A 9,468-nucleotide genomic window follows, 5' to 3' on the forward strand; every position below is an offset into this window, starting at 1 on the left:
GGCCAGGGCCGGGATTTAGGGAGGGATCCAATGGGAGAATGAGGGGGCGGAGTTGGGGGCGGGTAAGTATCCCTCCAGACTATGCCTGTGTGCTGGAGAAGAGGACAAAGTTATTTGTTTGTCCAGGGTCCCGACCAAACATCAGTCGGGACACGGAACAATCAAGCAAATATCAGGACAGTCCTGATAAAATCGGGACGTCTGGTCACCCTACATCAGCTTGAAGTTGAGAATCATTTCCCATTCCTGCTCTGTGGGAGGGGAGACTTTTAAACGCACTCTCTGTGCGACTGCACATGGCTAAGCAAAGAGAACAAACCCCAAATCCCCCCCGGGCTTTGGGAGCCAGGTTTGTGGTGGGAATTCTGTAGCTCAGATGACTTCCCACCTGGTCATTGTGATTCTTTACCAGTTTCTCTGGCATTGGGGGATTTGTTTCACTGATGGTTGAGTGGTTAAGATGTGGGAGTGGAAAGCAATAGGTTTTCTCTGCGCAGGTTTGAATCCTGCTCACAGTGAGGCCTGTGTTTTAGCCAGTCTCTCACCCAGGCAACACCTCTGTACAACCCCCTGAGACACTCTCAAGTCTCTCCCCACCGCAAGTAAATCCTGTTCTGCTCCTTTCATAGAGATCCCGGTGGCACCACCTCACACTGTGTCCCTGAGGGGTCAGGCAAATTCTCAGCACCTGACGCCTCTGCCACTCACCTGGTGCCCCATAGATCAGCCATAACCCTGGTTCTGCTCCTCTCTCTAGAATGCGAAAGGAGCCAAGTCAGCGACTCCATGGGAGCTATGGGGCTGGAGAACCAACAGAGAAAAAATAGGTGCTCAGCGCCCACTGGCAGCCAGCTCCTCCCCCGCCCACTACAGGCCTTGCTGACAAACTCCTCCTCTTCCCCTTCAGCACCTCCCACTTGCCAGTGACCAGTGGGGTGCAGGAGGCACTGGGTGGAGGGGGAGGAGCAGGGATGGGAAGAGGTGGAGGTGGTTGAGGAATGGGGCAGGAAGTTGCAGGATGGGAAGAGATGGGACAGGGGTGGGGACTTGGGGGAAGGGGTGGAGTGGGGGCGGGGCCTGGGGACAAAAAGGGGGATTTGTCCTTGATCCCAGACCCCTCTAGGGCCGGTCCTGAAGGGAAGCACTGACTATGACAGTGACAATACAACTGACCAGCATTGCAGGGGAGGCTGAGGGAGATCCACACTCATCAGGTCTCTTCTCTCCCTCACGGTCAGCCAGACACTGCTCTCTCCTGGCTCTCACTCTAGCAGCTGGATGCCAAGGAGCCATTTCCCCACAGGAAGTGCACTGAGTGCCCCTGTGGTGCTGGGGAGTGGGGCTGGCGCTGCTGCTGGCTGTGGGGCTGGCAAGGGGTTGATGTCTGCACAGACTCTCAGCTGCCAGGCCGGAGGGGGCACTTACCAGACTGGCTCAGTGAAGACGCGGGGTTGACAGAGCAATACAAACGCTCTCCAGAGCACGGAGCAGCATCCACCCATGGAGACAAGCAGTGAGCATTTCCCACAGTCTGGAGCCGAGGGGGAGGTGGCAGCTTCTGTTCCAGCTGCTCGGGGACAGGCCCTGTCAGCGAACAGCCACTTCTTACTCACCACAGCTAATGGTGCCAGCTTCCTCCGGTGGGGGTATGAAAGCAGCCATTTGTTTTCCTCTCCTTTTTGTGTGCAGCCGCTTACAAAAACATCCCAGACAGAGAAGCAACAGGCCAAAATACTGTGGTACAGCTGCCAAAGTAGCTCAGTTGGGAGAGTGTTAGACTGAAAGTCTAAAGGTCCCAGGTTCAATCCCAGGCTTTGGCAAACCCTTTCATTCTCCTTTGTGCAGGGGTGGCTTGTTTTCTGGGAGCACAGCAGTGCTTGCACCCAAGAGAAGTTACTGATCTGGGGCTCTACAGTAGGAAAACATAGAATGGGCTTCTGCCCCTAGTTGGCCCACCTGACCTTTAATGATGAGAGCTGTCTTTCCCAATATGGTAGGAAGAAAGTGAGGCAGGGCAGCCCTCAGGAATGGTACCAGGGGGCTGCTAGGCAGGGATTGGGGATGAAAACTCCTCTGTGCAACTGAGCAATGGCAGTACCAGGGAAGGGGCATCTGTAAAAGTGACCCCACACACCTCTGGGCACCTAGAGCAGAGGCAGCTGGTGCTGACAGCTCCAAGGGAAGGCTTAAATGCTACGGAGCAACTGAGGTCAGGGCTAGAGGAGGGCAGGACCATGCCTATGTGTGGCCTTCAGACAGGCACAAAAACACTCAGCCAGCTTGCTCCCTGCCATGCCAAACACTCACTGAAAGTCACCAGCATACATGCGGGGCGGCTGCTGATGCTCTGTGGCCAACATCACAAGATGGTAGGAAAGCAGGGCCAGCCCCCCTGGTGGGGCCTCTGACTGGTCCCACTCAAGGTGCTCACTTTTGCAGTGACACAGGAGATTTTTCCCCAAGAGGCTTTTTCCCAGCTGGTGAGAGGCAGAGAAACACCCAGGCTCCAAAGGTGCTATGTAGCAACCCCCCTCAAACACAGGGACTGGCGCACATTTGGAAGAGGGAAACTGCTCTACACACTAGCCCGGGCAGCCACCCATTTTCTTTGACAAGTCAGGAAGGGCAAAGGCTAGACCAGAAGCACCTGGGGCTCCTGCCCTAGCCTTTGTGACACCCAACCCCCAACTCCTTCCCAGGGCTCTAGCTGAAGCCAGAGCATTGGCCTGAGCCGCCAAGAAGAGTTTCCAGCCCTGAAGGAAGCAGGACTTTTAGCCTAAAGGTAAAACTGGACAAGCACAACCACGAAGGGACTCAAACCCTCAATCCCCTGATCCGAAGTCAGATGCCTTATCCATTAGGGCACATAAGAAAAGGACCTCCAGGCACTTCTTTGGAAAAGACAGACACTGATACATCTGACAAAGTGGGGATTCACCCACGGAAGCTCATGCTCTAATATGTCTGTTAGTCTATAAGGTGCAACACGACTCTATGCTGCTTTTGCAGACACTGTGTTTCTCAGGTCAGCTACTGAGAGGGGCCGAGTCTCTCTGAGCACAAGAAGTTGAGTTCCCAGTGAGATGTGAGACTTAATTCTCTGGAGCCAGGTGCAGGGCTTTGGCAGGGGGTCTCAGGCATGAGGGATTGTGGTGCAGCGGATGGACCAGCTGTCTAGGTGCGGAGATTTAATCTCACTGAGGAGGAGGAGGAGGAATCCTGCTGATAGGCAGTGTCCAGGACCAGTGCAACCACTAAGGGAACTAGTTGGCCGCCTAGGGTGCCAAGTGGTTGGGGGCACCAAAAAGCACACTCAGAGGAGGAAGTAGAGTTGAGGTGAGCTGGGGCAGGGGGCTGGGGGGAGGTGCAGGGGGAGGGCTGCCTGCAACAAGTAATGGGGGGATGTGTGTGCAGGTGAACCGCTCCCTGTCCCAGCTCATCACTGCTCCCGGGCAAGGGGTGAACCAGGCAGCTCCCAGCAGGAGCGTGTCCACCCCACGTGTGTCTCCACCACCCGCCAACCTGGGCCCTGCCTGCTCCGTGCTGCCTCCAGCCGCACTGCACTGCCCCACAGGCTGCAGGGCTGGAGCAGCTTCCGCACTGCGCTTCCAGCCATGGCCATGGCCAGTGTGCAAACCTGGGAGGGAGGAAGAATGCTGTGTGCTTGGGGAAGAGGCAGGGCCAGGGCGAGGATTTGGGGAGGCATCCAATGGGGCAGTGTGGGAGTGGGGCTGGGGGGAGGGCCAGGGCCGGGATTTAGGGCGGGATCCAATGGGGGAATGAGGGGGCAGAGTTGCGGGGGGGTAAGTATCCCTCCAGACTATGCCTGTGTGCTGGAGAAGAGGACAAATTATTTCTTTGTCCAGAGTCCCGACCAAACATTAGTCGGGACACGGAACAATCAAGCAAATATCAGGACAGTCCCGATAAAATCGGGACGTTTGGTCACCCTACATCAGCTTCAAGTTGAGAATCATTTCCCATTCCTGCTCTGTGGGAGGGGAGACTTTTAAATGCACTCTCTGCGACTGCACATGGCTAAGCAAAGAGAACAAACCCCAAATCCCCCCCGGGCTTTGGGAGCCAGGTTTGTGGTGGGAACTCTGTAGCTCAGATGACTTCCCACCTGGTCATTGTGATTCTTTACCAGTTTCTCTGGCATTGGGGGATTTGTTTCACTGATGGTTGAGTGGTTAAGATGTGGGAGTGGAAAGCAATAGGTTTTCTCTGCGCAGGTTTGAATCCTGCTCACAGTGAGGCCTGTGTTTTAGCCAGTCTCTCACCCGGGCAACACCTCTGTACAACCCCCTGAGACACTCACAATTCTCTCCCCACCCCAAGTAAATCCTGTTCTGCTCCTTTCATAGAGATCCCTGGGACACCACCTCACACTGTGTCCCTGAGGGGTCAGGCAAACTCTCAGCACCTGAAGCCTCTGCCACTCACCTGGTGCCCCACAGATCAGCCATAGCCCTGGTTCTGCTCCTCTCTCTAGAATACGAAAGGAGCCAAGTCAGCGACTCCATGGGAGCTATGGGGCTGGAGAACCAACAGAGAAAAAATAGGTGCTCAACGCCCACTGGCAGCCAGCTTCCCCCTCGCCCTCTACAGGCCTTGCTGACAAGCTCCTCCTCTTCCCCTTCAGCACCTCCCACTTGCCAATGATCAGCTGTTCAGTGGGGTGCAGGAGGTGCTGGGTGGGGAGGAGGAGGAACAGGGACAGGAAGAGGTGGGGGTGGGAGAGAAATGGTGCAGGATGGGAAGAGATCGGATGGGGTGGGTGGGAAGGGGGCAGAGCCTGAGGACGAAAGGGGGGAATTTGTCCCAGACCCCTCTAGGGCTGGCTCTGAAGGGAAACGCTGACTATCACAGTGACAATACAACTGACCAGCATTGCGGGGGAGACTGAGGGAGATCCACACTCATCAGGTCTCTTCTCTCCCGCACAGTGAGCCAGACACTGCTGTCTCCTGGCTCTCACTCTAGCAGCTGGATGCCAAGGAGCCATTTTCCCACAGGAAGTGCATTGAGTGCCCCTGTGGTGCTGGGGGAGCTGGCACTGCTGCTGCCTGTGGGTCTGGCAAAGGCACTGATGTCTGCACAGACTCTTAGCTGCCAGGTTGGAGGGGGCACTTGGGACCTTACCAGACTGGCTCAGTGAAGATGAGGGGTTGACAGACCAATAGAGATGATCTCCAGAGCATGGGGCAGCGTCCGGCCATGCAGCCAGGCAATGAGCATTTCTCACAGCCTGGAGCTGAGGGGTAGGCTGCAGCTGCTGTTCCAGCTCCTGGGGCACAGGTCCTGCCAGCCAACAGACACTTCTTACTCACCACAGCCAAGCGCAGCCGAGTTCCTTCAGTGGGGGTGTGAAGCAGCCATTCGTTTTCCTGTCCTTTTTGTGTGCAACTGCTGACAAAAACATCCCAGACAGAGAAGCAACAGGCCAAAATGCTGTTGTACAGCTGCCAAAGTAGCTCAGTTGGGAGAGAATTAGAATGAAGATCTGAAGGTCCCTGATTCAATCCCAGGCTTTGGCAGGCTTTGTTTGTCCAGGGATGGCTTGTTTTCTGGGAGCATAGCAAAGTCTGCACCCAAGGTGAGTTCCTGAGCTTGGGCTCTTCAGTAAGAAAACATAGAACGTGCTTCTGCCCCTAGTTGGCCCACCTGACCTTTAATGATGAAAGCTGTCTTTCCCAATATGGTAGGAAGAAAGTGAGGCAGGGCAGCCCTCAGGAATGGTGCCAGAGGGCTGCTAGGCAGGGATTGGGGATGAAAACTCCTCTGTGCAGCTGAGCAATGGCAGTACGAGGGAAGAGGCATCTGTAAAAGTGACCCAACACACCTCTCCTCCTCTGGGCACCTAGAGGGAAGGCTTAAAAGCCACAGAGCAACTGAGGTCAGGGCCTTGCCTATGTGTGGCCTTCAGAGAGGCACAAAAAATGCAGCCAGGCTGCTCCCTGCCATGCCAAACGCCCACTGAATGTCACCAGCATGCGGGGCAGCTGCTGATGTTCTGTGGCCAACATCACAAGAAGGTAGGAAACAGGGCCAGCCTCCATGGTGGGGCCTCTGACTGGCCCCACTCAAGGTGCTCACTTTTGCAGTAGGGCAGGAGATTTTACCCCAAGAGGCTTTTCCTGAGCTGGCGAGAAGCAGAGAAACACCCAGGCTCCGAAGACGCTATGTAGCAAGTACCCTCCAGCACAGGGACAGGCGCACACGCTAGCCTGGGCAGCCGCCCACTTTCTTTGGCAAGTCAGGAACAGCAAAGGCTAGACTGGAAGCACTTGGGGCTCATGCCCCAGCCTTTGTGACACCCAACCCCAAACTCCTTCCCGGGGCTCTAGCTGCAGCCAGAGCATTGGCCTGAGCGGCCAAGAAGAGGTTCCAACCCTGAAGGGAGCAGGACTTTCAGCACAAAGGTAAAACTGCAGAAACACAACCACCAAGGGACTTGAATCCTCAATCTTTTAATCCACACTCAGATACCTTATCCATTAGGTCCTGGGACTTTTTTTGCCCCTCTTTTGCCTACCTGCTCGCTCTTGTGGTGAATGGTGAAGCTGGTTTTAGCAAGCCCAGGTAGCTCAGTTGGTAGAACCTCAGGCTCTTAATCTGAAGGTCCAGGGTTCAAGCCCTTGTCTGGGTGTTCAGCTTTTAAGTTGCCTTGTGTGCCAGGAGCCAAATGATTCCTGGTGCTGTCCACCAGCCACATGCATATTCCCAGAATCCATGGCTGTTTCCTGGAAAGGTTCCTTTCCTCAGGAATCAGGAGAGAGGCCACATCCACAGGAACAGGCCTGGAACATGCAGTCTCTGGCTGGCAGGAAGTGCTGTGGGGCCAGATGCTGAGAAAGCTCAGAGAGAGAGCGACAGAGAAGCAATGAGTACAGAGGGCAAGTGTACAGGGGGTTCTGGTCTGGCTATTGTGGGGAACTTCCCTGGTTTATACATGACCCTGGTGTAACTTGCCAGAGAAAGGATCTGAGTCCCCACCCCCTTACCAGAGGCCTGCCTGACCCAAAGGATGCTCTTTCTACTCTCATATGTGGCAGAGTCCTCGTAACCCCAACAAGGCTGGGCCCAGGAATCCTGCTGAAAAACCAATACTAGTCTGGTTGGGGAATTTGGTTTGAATGTATTATTAGTATTCTCCTCTGATTTCTGAATCAGTTCAGCTCTGTCTTTGTCCTCCAGGTGTGTTTCCAGCTGTTGAGTTATGGGGGAGAGAGGCCAAGTCATGGTGTCTCTACCCTTCTTTCGTAGTTTCTTCCAGCTTGTTAGGAAGCTCCTTTGCTAGGATGTGAATCAAGCAGTGTCCATCCTCACAAGGCAGACTTGTACAAACCATATGATCATTATATCAGAGTGGTGAATATGAGGCTTCCAGGGTGTTGCTTTGAGCACAGCGTGCCACACCTGGGAATCCATTGCAATGGAGACGTACCCTTAGAGTCCATCTCCCCTGGGATAAAGATGGCAGCAGGGCTGGCCTGGGTCATCTGACTTGGGCTCATGGACGTAAAGCTGAGGGGCTAAAAACTGTGGTGCAGATATTTGTGTTCACACTTAAGCCTGGGTTCAAAAACCCTCACCCCTCGTAGGGCCTCAGAGGTTGGCCTCAAGCCCATATGTCTGCACTGTAATTTTATAGAGGTTGGGAGGGAGTTTAGCAAGTGGAAATAGTAAAGCCACATTGAGGGGACTGGACCACTGACCTATCAGCTCTTAACACCCAAACTTTCAGTAACTCTATTATCAGCGCCTGTGAGTGTAATTTAAACCATAGGTCCATCTAGTTCTGAATCTTGTCTTCTGACAGTAGCCAATGCCAGGTGCCCCAAAAGCCACTCCCCAAGGCACCACTGGGAGTTGAATCCAGGATCTCCTGTTTACAAAACAGGTGCTTTAACCACCATGGTACCTACTGTTACTTAATGCATCGTGTCTGCCCACACCTGACTGTCTGCCAATCCCCACTGGGCCCTGACAAACATTGCTTGTGTTTGGCTTCTGTAAAGCAGAGGAGGAGGTGAAGTTTTGCTCCCAAGGTGTGTGTGTGATTCTTTGGACAGGTCTACACTACAAAATTAAGTTGGTCTAATTACATTACTTAGGCTGGCCATGCAGTACATCAACCTAATCCCAGTGCAGATAGCGGCTCATCTGTCAGAACATTCTGGAACTATGAAAGGGGAGGGGCCCAGCCTCTGTAGCAGGAATGCAGGGCAGGAGAGTTCACGGCGGGCATTATGGGATACTGGTGGAGGCCAGTTATGGTGATATAATGACCAGCAGCATTTACACTGACAATTTGTCACTTCAAGTTTGCTGCACAAAACTCTAGGCCTCTCGTCGAGGTGGTTTTATTTTGTTACCAAAACAGGGCAGTTTTGTCGGCAGACGTGGTATTGCAGTGTGTGCCCCAGCCACAAGCTGCTGACCGAGGGAGCGTTGTGTGTTTTTCACATACCTGAGCAATATAATGATGCTGAAATAACTTTGTAGTGCAGACCTAGCCAAAGATTCACACACACACACATACACAGCTTGCAAGGAAAAGCTCACCTGCTTCTCTGCTTTTTCAGAATCCAAACACAAGCGAAGCTTGTCAGGCCCCAGTGAGGATGGCAGGGAGTCAGGTTTGGGCAGACACAGTGCTTTACCCACAGGCAGGCACCATGGCTTAGCTGGTTAAAGCACCTGCCTTGTAAACAGGTGATCCTGGGTTCAACTCCCAGTGGTGTCTTGTTGATTAACTCTGGGGGCACCTGGTATTGGCTGCTGTCATAAACAGATAGCTAAGGGTTAATGTTCTTTTACCTGTAAAGGGGTAACACCAGTAACCTGAAACACCTGACCAGAGGACCAATCAGGAAACAAGACTTTTTCAAATCTGGGTGGAGGGAAGTTTGTGTGTGAGTTCTTTGTTCTTGTCTTGTGTCTGACCCTCTCGGCTCTGAGAGTGATTTTTCTCCAGCTTTCTAATCTTCTGTTTCCAAGTTGTAAGTACAAAGATAGGAAGACCATAGGTTTATATTGTTTTTTTTTTTGTATTTACATGTGTGTAGTTGCTGGAGTGTTTTGAATTGTATCATTTTTGAATAAGGCTGTTTATTCATATTTCTTTTAAGCAATTGACCCTGTATTTGTCACCTTAATACAGAGAGACCATTTTTATGTATTTTTCTTTCTTTTTATAAAGCTTTCTTTTTAAGACCTGTTGGAGTTTTTCTTTAGTGGGGAACTCCAGGGAATTGAGTCTGCAGCTCACCAGGGAATTGGTGGGGGGAAGAAGTCAGGGGGAAAGCTGTGTGTGTTAGATTTACTAGCCTGACTTTGCATTCCCTCTGGGTGAGGGAGGAAGAGAGATTGGCTCTCGGTGCTTCTGTTTTCCAGGACTGGAGGCAGGGAGGGTGGAATCCCTCTGTTTAGATTCACGGAGCTTGCTTCTGTGTATCTCTC

The 9,468-nt window shown here is 53.0% G+C and overlaps 3 non-coding genes across 3 annotated transcripts; all 3 read left to right on the top strand.

Annotated features, from left to right (window-relative positions):
* Positions 1–1,747: 1,747 nt before the first annotated feature.
* On the top strand, positions 1,748–1,820 carry TRNAF-GAA (transfer RNA phenylalanine (anticodon GAA)). The gene has a single exon. It is a non-coding gene; the product is annotated as a tRNA-Phe (tRNA).
* A 4,759-nt stretch (positions 1,821–6,579) lies between these two features.
* TRNAK-CUU (transfer RNA lysine (anticodon CUU)) lies at positions 6,580–6,652 on the top strand. The gene has a single exon. It is a non-coding gene; the product is annotated as a tRNA-Lys (tRNA).
* A 2,026-nt stretch (positions 6,653–8,678) lies between these two features.
* On the top strand, positions 8,679–8,752 carry TRNAT-UGU (transfer RNA threonine (anticodon UGU)). The gene has a single exon. It is a non-coding gene; the product is annotated as a tRNA-Thr (tRNA).
* Positions 8,753–9,468: the final 716 nt, after the last annotated feature.

Source organism: Gopherus flavomarginatus, chromosome 11 (assembly GCF_025201925.1).
Source record: "Gopherus flavomarginatus isolate rGopFla2 chromosome 11, rGopFla2.mat.asm, whole genome shotgun sequence".
NCBI classification, from domain to species: domain Eukaryota; kingdom Metazoa; phylum Chordata; order Testudines; family Testudinidae; genus Gopherus; species Gopherus flavomarginatus.